A 9,997-nucleotide genomic window follows, 5' to 3' on the forward strand; every position below is an offset into this window, starting at 1 on the left:
AGGCAATCACCACAAGCATCACATTGGACCTCAAATGGTTTTGAGAGATCCGGTAGTGTAAGCACAGGTTGAGAGATAAGCTTTTCTTTAAGCTTTTCGAAAGCATTGTTCTCCTTAGCAGACCACGTATACCTAACATTTTTCTTTGTTAGGTCATGTAATGGTCCCGCAATTTGTGAGAACTTTTCTATGAAGCGTCTATAGTATGCACACATACCTATAAAGCTTCTTAGTTCATGAAGATTCCTTGGTTTAGGCCATCCTTTTATTACCTCTAACTTGGATGGATCCATTTGGATTCCATCTTGAGAGATAATGTGACCTAAATATTGAATCTCTTGCAAGAAAAATTCACTTTTCTTTCAATTAACATAAAGTTTATTCTCTCTTAAAACTTGAAATATTACCTGGAGGTGTTGCTTGTGTTCCTCCAATGAATTAGAGTAGATGATAATATCATCAAAGAACACTCCAGTGAAGGTTCGATGAGGCCTGAACAGCTTCTCCATCAAGCGGTTGAATGTGGCTGGTGCATTAGTCAAGCCAAAAGGCATGACAATGTATTCGTAAAGACCAAATGTAGTACGAAATGCGGTCTTTACAATGTCTTGATCAACTATCCTTATTTGATGATAGCCACTTTTTAGGTCAATCCTACTGAATTAGGTTGATCCTTGTAGCTTATCAAATAGGTCTTCTACCCGTGGAATGGGAAACCTATTCTTGATAGTGATCCTATTTAGTGCTCTATAGTCGACACACATACGATATGTGTCGTCTTTCTTTTGCACTAATAGCACAGGTGAGCAAAATGGAGATGAGCTAGGCCTAACCATGCCCTTCTCAATTAACTCATGCACTTGCCGCATAATCTCCTCTTGTTGAGCTTGAGAAACTCTATAAGGAGGTTTGTTAGGCGGTGAACTTCCTGGAAGAAGTTCAATTGCATGGTCGTCATTACCTCGTTTAGGAGGTAGCTCACAAGGGATGTCATCAATAAAGACATCTTGAAACCCCTTGAGAAAATTGGATAACTCTAATTCTTTTTGGTTGCTTTTATTTTCTTTTGCTAAAGCATTAGGTTCATTTTGAGAATCTTTAACAAAAATCATGTACGCGGAAATAGAGCTCTTTATTGACTTGTTGAAAGCTGGTGTATGTACAATGGGGATGGTGTTACCCATCTCCCTAGCATCTATATACATGTCCTTTTCCCTGAACTTAAAGGAGATTCTCCTTTCAGGAAATTTAACATGGGCAGCCAGACGGTCAAACCATGGTGCCCCTAGGATTACATCCTCATGCTTGAGAGGAGAGATAAAGAAGTCCTCTTTGTCCACATAGCCTTGGACATGAAGCCTCAATTTCCCGATTAAGGGAGTGACTGAAGCTTCTTGCCCCTTGAAGGCACTGTCTGCGGGTAGGATATCTCCCATCTCGTAGGATTGTATGCCTAGCTTGGTGGCTAACTCCATAGATATGAAATTGTGAGTAGAACCAGGGTCAAAGAGAATAAAAGCATCATGTTCTCTTACCTTTCCCCAAGCATGGCATAGAGGAGATCCTTTGTGGTGAGTTTGGTGAATCTCCTCCTCTTGGATTTCAACCAAAGAAACTCTAGGAGGATCTTGGCGGTTGTTCTTTTGGGGACAAGCGCGGTACGCATGCCCTTGTTCGCCGCACTTGAAACACCGGTTATCTTTACGATAACGCTCAAGCTCTTCAGGAGAGAGTTTATTCTTTCCTTTGTAAACTCCCTTCTCTTTAGCTTTGTTGGAATTGCCCTTAGGAGACTTTTGGACATTGTCCTTCCCCTTAGGCCCATTGGAACCCTTGTTTTCCGGGGGCTTATTATTTCTTTTACCCCCCGTTTGGAAATTGATTCGCGAGGCCACCATAGTATGGTGTATTACCGCCGATATGGTACGTGGCCTTTGGGAGTTGACATACTCCACCATTTCTTCGGTTAAGACCGCACAAAATTGTTGCTTTTGCTCTCCAAAATCCAACTTTTTGAAGACAGTGGCTTTGAGTTGTAGGTCCCAAAACTTGTCTACATATTTGTGGATGGATTCATTGGGAGAGAGCTTTAAGCTTCGCCATTCGGTGAGTACTTTGTCTTTGGCATCGGTGGCCAAAAACTGCTTCATAATGGAAGCTCTTAAAGCCTTCCATGTTCGTGGAGCTTCACCGTTGGCTCGTAGGCTAGACCACCATTGTCTGGCGGACTTTTGAAAGTGCATAGCTACATGGCGTAGCTTAGAGGACTCCGTGAAGCCCTCATCTCCAAACGCCGCATCGAATTGTTGGATAAAGGCCAAAACTTTGTCTGTAGCACCGAAGGTGCCATCATAGGTAAGGAAAGAGATGCTCTTCCCTCCCTCTTTGAATTTCTTCAGCTTGGACGACCTCTTCCATGCGGCATAGGATTTTCTATGGCCTCTTCTTTTTGATGGTTCAAAAGTTGCACCATCACTTTCTTCAGAAGATGAAGAATTTGAAGAAGGTGGAGAAGAGGGTGACCTCTTTCTCGCCTTTTTCTTGTCTTGATCTTTGTCGTCTTCACCATAGCTTTCATAAGAGGAAGAGGATGAAGAAGATGGAGAAGAGGGTGTCCTCTTTCTCGCCTTTTTCTTCTCTTGCTTTTTATCATCCCTCTTTGAATTATGGCGTGGAGAAGAGTGTGATGGTCTTCTCCGCTTTCGTGGTGATGGAGAGCGTTTAGCCCGCCGTCTTCGTGGAGCCATCTCCGCCGAGGTGGCGGGAGACTCGCTTCTTTCTCGTTCCTTCGGTGGAGGCTCTTGAGTTCTCCTTTGGGAAGGAGATACATCATCAAGAAGTAAGTTCTTGAGCCCTTCATATGGATTCTCTTCTTCTTCCCGAATCGGAGAGAGACCTCTTTTGGTAGTCTCACAAGGAGGCTTCCTAGGTGTTCTCTCGTCATGGTGATGAGCTTGGAGAATCCTGTGAGCACGAAGCTGCCGTTGCACTTCACTTTGGAGAGATGGATTGCCCATGGCTTGTTGAAGCCTAGAAACAAGATAATTAACAAGCATTGAAGCATCATTAGTAGCTTGCTCATGAGCAAAATCAAAGTTATCAACATTAATTTCACTCTCTTTAATATTGTCAGCCATTCTAACAACTTTTAGGTGTAAACTTTTTAGGTGTACTTTGGCACTTCAAGCCCTAGTTGCTACTCCTCTTTACCCCTTTAGAAAAAGCACTCAAGCTACTGTACCCGCGGCTCGAATACCATTAATTGCAAGGAATAGAAGAGAGGGTCTTTCGACACCAAAACAGCACCGGCTCCTGTCAAGCTTCTAATAGCTCAATAGTGGTTAAGCCGTAGGCAAGCCCCGTAGGACTCCACTATTAAGACCATAGCTCTCGACGGTGATGCCCCGTTAACTGCACAAAGGCAGGCGCACTGAAAGGCTGAAAAATCCCTATTCTACTTACTCACATGCAATTAATAATACCAACCATTTGTAGCTAGCTTGAGGACCTCCCTTCTTGAGCAAGAAAAGAGAAACCTTGAGCTCTGATACCAATGTAACATTTAATGGCCTAAAATCTTATGTGTAGCGGAATTTAGCATGAACATAGTGGGCATTTCATTAGAGTTGATTCCTAATGAGAATTACAAGAGTGCTTGGGTGGAGAGAGCAACAAAAAGCATAACACCTAGTTAGATAGCATCGACAATACTTTCAAAAGAGAGAGCAATTAAGCTATTGACAACAGTTGAGGACTGGATTTGCATGGAGCCAGTTCCCCCTCCAAAAGGCTTTGTATTATGGTTTCTCCCATCAAGAGAGAGACATTGTACAATACAATTCTTTGTGTTCCTTCAAGACTAGCTAGTGCAATGAAGATGGAAGCTTCATACACCAAGCAAAACACTTAATCAAACACAACTTGAATTATCCCCGTTCTCAGACCCAAGACCTCACACACCTTCGAAGATGGTGAGAGCTAGCAGGGTATGAGAGTAGATTGAGAGGAAAAAGAAGTATCTTACGAGAAAGAAGTACATCTCCTCACATAATCACTCATATTAGCATAGCTTAGCTTAGTAATTAGCTTGGTAGAGAAGATGAGCATGCATTGAAGCTTGGCTCTTGGTTGGATTTGCATCCACATGCCAAGAGAGTGTTGATGTAGGCTTCTATCTCACAAGCTTGGAGTAGGTGATGAGCTCTCCATTAAAGCTTGGGAGGAGATAGAGTATTTTTCCTTCACACATGGTCAAGTGTGAGAGTGTGTGTGTCAATGCCAAGCAAAAATCAGCCCCCCCCCTCTCTTGGGCGAGCCCTAGCTGCTAAATAAGTCTGGCTTTTGCCTCATTGGACCTCCCCAGGTCAAGCCAATAGGGATTAAGCAGCATAAGTGATAGCCTTCTGACATGTGTCCCCCTTTCCCCTTTTGTGAGAGCTTTAGGTAATTAAATAATTAAACTAAACTCTCATTGGACCCCTTTGCCTCCTGGCCAATAGGAATCAGGCAAGCCATGGGGCTCCTGAATGCTCATTGGACCCCTTGGGAGACTGCCCAATAGTCTTCTAGGACACTTAATTCTTATTGGTTTCTTTTATTAAATGTTTTTAAATTAATTAAACTAGATTTACTCTAGCTTAATTCTCATTGGTCCACTTCAAGGGTCTTCCAATAGGAATTGGGCACACCTTGTGGGCATCTGGCCTAGGGAGCTGACATGTGTCCCTCATTCCCTTTGTGTAAAGGGAGCCTGTGTGTGTGTGTGTGGCTTTCTCTCTCATCCCCTAGCTTTGGGGCTCGCCCCCTCCCATGTAGGGATGTAGAAAGACTTTTAGGGCACACACTAAGCATCCAATTTTCCCTAGGGTTGACCTTTGGACACAACCTTTGAATTTTGGAACCTTAGCATTTTGGAAGTCTTAATGGGCTGAACCTTAGGGTCTTTTTGGCCCATTGTTTCACATGGCTCTTTTGCAGATGGCCCCCCCTTTGGATCCCTATTTTCCCTCCTTTGGATCCCTACTGTGGCCGGTCTGCTAACTTAACCAATATTCTACCTTTTTCTCCCTTGGCACTTCCCCACATTAAATGATCAGTTTAATATGAGAAAATCATTTAGGAGAATTAGATATTGATTATTATGACAGTTATCTTCTCTATGGCAATAGACTATCCGTTACTAACTCACTACGTGAGAAAATAATGTGAATCTCATGATCCTCCTTATGCGGGCCATAGAGGGATTCAGTCTACCCCAAAAGGGATAGAAACATATTTCTATTGGCCTACCATGAAACTAAACATACAAGAGTATGTTTTAAAATGTGTGGTATGCCAAAAGATGAAGTTTTGATAGAGGGAAGCAACCTGGATTGCTTCAACCTTGGCCAATCCCTAATCCACCATGGGAGAGCATATCCATGGATTTTATCTTTGGATTGCCCAAGTCTATCCATGGGAAACAGGAATATGGACGATAGTAGACAGGTTTAGCAAACAAGCAAATTTCATACTTGTCAAAAAAAGACTGTTATGGCCCATCAAATGGCAATCCTTTGGTGCCAAAACGTAACACAAAAAGTGGATGATAAGGTTATCAAATGCATTTTTGTTAGTTATAGCACTAAAATCAACATTTACAGGTTGTATCATCCCCAAACAAAGCATACCTTGGTCTCACGAGATGTTATGTTTGTGGAAGATTCTGTTTAGCCCTTGTTGTCATGTACTAGAGACAGTAATGTAAGCTCACAAGACATTCCAATGAGGAAAATGTATAGTCTATGGGGGTTTCTAAAAATGTTACAAATCAGCCTATTACTGATGCAAATGTACATGATGTACTTGATGAGGAAAGGGATGAGAATGAGCAGGTTATAGGTATGCCAGAATGGCTGGTGCATACTTTGCGTGACAATAAATTGGATGCACCTTTGTCTAGTCATACTCGTTCAGGTTCTCGCCATGCATCTTATGCATCAGATTGTTATGCTTTGGTTGTGTCTGGCTTATGTGATGTTGAGGAACCTCTGTCCTTTGATGAAGCTCAAAACCAAGACAATTGGATGGTTGCCATGCAATCTGAATATGATGCACTTATAGAAAATGACACATGAACTTTATGTGATTTGCCACCTAGCCGGATGTTCATTTTGATTGCTATAAGGCTCGACTTGTTGCAAAGGGTTATGCACATCAAAAAGGTATAGATTATGAAGAGACTTTTGCTCCCACTTCTTGTATGCCTGCTATGCATTTTCTATGTGCATTGACAGCTCATTTTGGTTGGGATGTACATCAGTCAAACACTGTTATTGCTTTCTTGAATAGTGGCATATTTGAGGAAGTTTATGTAACGCAGCCTTGCGGTTTTGTCATTAAAGGGCAGGAAGATAAAGTGTGCAAATGTAAGAAAGTTTTGTATGGGTTGAAACAATCTCCTCATGCTTGGTATGAGAAGGCTAACACTCATTTGGTCAAACGAGGCTTTCGTAAAAGTCCAACAGAAAGCACATTGTATGTAAAGCATAATGGTGATGTACTTCTCATTGTCGTTCTCTATGTGGATAATTTGCTTATCACTGGACTAAATGAGAGACATATTGCTAAATTTAAGGTTGATTTGAATGCTACTTTCAAGATGAAATATTTGGGGTTTTTGCATCATTACTTGGGCATACAATTATAGTAGTGTGATGGTGGTATTGTCTTGTGTCAGACAAGTTACATAGAGACATTGCTATGTAAGTTTGGACTTGAGGATTGAAAACCTATTGCCACTTCCATGGAAACAGGTTTGAAATTGAGTCTTCATAATGCTAGTGATCCTGTTGATGTCACTCTTTCGCAAATTGTTGTTGGCTCCTTATTTATGTGTTCAACACAAGGCTGGATATGTTTGTTGTATCACATGTCAACAGATTCATGCATAGCCTAGGGTCTAAGCATTGGCACGATGTCAAGAGGATTTTTTGCTACTTGAGAGGCACTTTACATCTTGTCTTGTTTTATCCCAAGGGGGGATCGTTTTCGCCATATTTACATGCTTTTTTGGACTGATATTGGGCTGGTTGTTTTGACACATGTGTAACATTTAATGGTCTAGTAACCTGTGTGTAGCAGAAAATAGCATGAATATAGTGAGCGTTTCATTAGAATAGCTTCCTAATGAGAATAAAAAGAGTGCTTGGGTGGAGAGATCAACAATAAGTATAACACCTAGTTAGATAGCATGAACAATACTTCAAAAGAGAGAGAAATTAAGCAATTGACAACAGTTGAGGGCCGAATTTGCATGGAGCCGGTCCCCCCTCCAAAAGGCTTTGTATTATGGTTTCTCCCATCAAGAGAGACATTTTACAATACAATTCTTTATGTTCCTTCAATACTAGCTAGTGCAATGAAGATGGAAACTTCATGCACTAAGAAAAACACTTATCAAACACAACATCAAATCCCTCACGGTCTCAGACCCAAGACCTCACACACCTTTGAAGATGGTGAGAGCTAGCGGGGTATGAGAGTAGATTGAGAGGAAGAAGGAGTATTCTTACGAGAAAGATATACATCTCCTCACATAATCACTCATATTAGCATAGCTTAGCTTAGTAATTAGCATGGTAGAGGGGATGAGAATGCTTTGAAGCTTGGCTCTTGGTTGGATTTGCATCACAAATCCAACAGTTGTTGTGTAGGCCTCCCTTCTCACAAGCTTGGAGTAGGTGGTAAGCTTTCCATTAAAGCTTGAGAAGGAGAGAGAGTATTCTTTGCTTCACACATGAGATTGTGTGAGTGTGTATGTGATAATGCCTTGCAAAAATCAGCCCCCTCTCTCTCTCTTGGTCGACCCCTCTTGCTATTTGCTCATCCTCTCACCTCATTGGACCTCCCCAAGCCTAGCCAATGGAAATTAAGCAGCATAAGTGATAGTCTTTTGACATGTGTCCCCCTTTCCCCTTTTGTGAGAGTTTTAGGTAATTATTTAATTCAACTAAACTCTCATTGGACGCCTTTGCCTCCTGGCCAATAGGAATCATGCAAGCCATTGGGTTGTTGAATGCTCATTGGACCCCTTCGGAGACTGTCCAATAGTCTTCTAGAGAGCTTATTGGTTCTTTTATTAAGTTTTTTCAAAATTAATCAAACTAGATTTGCTCTAGCTTAATTCTTATTGGTCCACCTCCAAGGCCATCCCATAGGAACTGAGTACACCTTGTGGGCATCTGGCTAGGGAGCTGACATGTGTCCCTCATTCCCTTTGTGTAAAGGGAGCTTGTGTGTGTGTGTGTGTGTGTGTGTGTGTGTGTGTGTGTGTGTGTGTGTGTGTGTGTGTGTGTGTGTGTGTGTGTGTGTGTGTGTGTGTGTGTGTGTGTGTGTGTGTGTGTGTGTGTGTGTGTGTGAGTTTCTCTCTCATCTCCTACTTCTAGGGCTCGCCCCCTCCTATGTAGGGATGATTGGAGACTTTTGGAACACACACCAAGCATCCAATTTCCCTAGGCTTATGACCTTTGGACACAAACTTTGAATTTTGCAACCTTATCATTTTGGAAGTCTTAATGGGCTGAACCCGAAGGTCTTTGGAGCCCATTGTTGCACATAGCTCTTTTGCAGATGCCCCCCCCCCCCCCCCCTCTTTGGATACCTATTTTCCCTCCTTTGGATCCCTACTGTGGGCGGTCTGCTAACTTAACCAATATTCTAGCTTTTTCTCTCCTGGCACTTTCCCATATTAAATGATCAGTTTAACATGAGAAAATCATTTAGGAGAATTAGATATTGATTATTATGACATTAGCTCTTTCTTGAAATCATAGTCCTCCTCAACTATGGGGTAGAGAAGATAAAGCATATTCATTAGTCCTTTTTCTAGTGGGTAGAGGATCCCTATTTTACCCTACGACATTGTTCCAGAATGGATGACTGGTCCATTTGGCGCTTGAGAACCTAAGCTGCCGCAAGCATGTCTGCACATTAGTTCTATCAATCTTCCATAGTAGAGTGACAAGCTCTACTTGGTGTTTGGGAGACGTAGTCTCCGCAAACTTGATCTAAGCATGCATACTACTTCATTTTTGTGCAAAATAAAGAAAAAGAGAGTCTTATAAGACAAAAACTTTTTTCATTTTTAACATTTGTACATTTGCTTACTCTAGGGAAGCATTGTAAGCATTGACAAGGTTAGGTTATCCTTTAATTGTATGCCTTGTATCCATCTAGCATCTTCAAAAGGATAATTTTTAAACTTAATAAGATATCATCGGATACTCTTACCGCCTCTTAGTACCTTGTCTTCATGTCGGAAAATGGAATCTGGCTGCAGTACCTCTTCTTGGTCCTCGATCTCCGGTGGGTCTTCAGTAGTAGGTTCTTAAGGTGGCTCTCCTTTGTAAGGCTTTAATAGGCTCACATGAAAAGCATTGTGTATGAGCCAATGGTTGGGCTACTTGAGTTGATAGACCATCTCATTGATTGGTCTAAGAATTTGGAAGGGACCATAGTACCTTTTTGCTAACTTAGCATAGTACTTTTGGTGTCTCGTAGGATTCTTGCCCGTCGTGTGCTTTAATCGAGCCTTGGGAAATTTGAGTAAGACCCAGTCTTTTCTTTTTAAAGGCTTGGGCTCTTCTGTGCTTGTCAGCAGCAGCCTTTTGCCTTTCCTGTGAGAGAGAGATAGCATCCTTAATCTTTTGGAAATATTCTTGTAGGTCTCGCCTATACTCATCTGCAGCGAAGATCTTCCCGTGTACTTTAAGTAGCAAGGGACTTTTTTATCTTCCCTCAATTACCTCAAAAGGTGCTTTTCCCGTGGAAGTATGTACAGTGTTATTGTAGGCATACTCCACTAAGGGTAAGTACTTCTCCCATTGGGATCTTTGATCTACTTCCGTTACATAGGCTTTTAGTAGATCAAGAATTGTTAGGTTAGCTATTTCACTTTGGCCATCCGTTTGCGGGTGATAGGCCAAAGAGAAGTTTACGCTTGTTCCTAAATTCTCAA

Source organism: Adiantum capillus-veneris, chromosome 20, assembly GCF_014529385.1.
Source record: "Adiantum capillus-veneris isolate H3 chromosome 20, ASM1452938v2, whole genome shotgun sequence".
NCBI classification, from domain to species: domain Eukaryota; kingdom Viridiplantae; phylum Streptophyta; class Polypodiopsida; order Polypodiales; family Pteridaceae; genus Adiantum; species Adiantum capillus-veneris.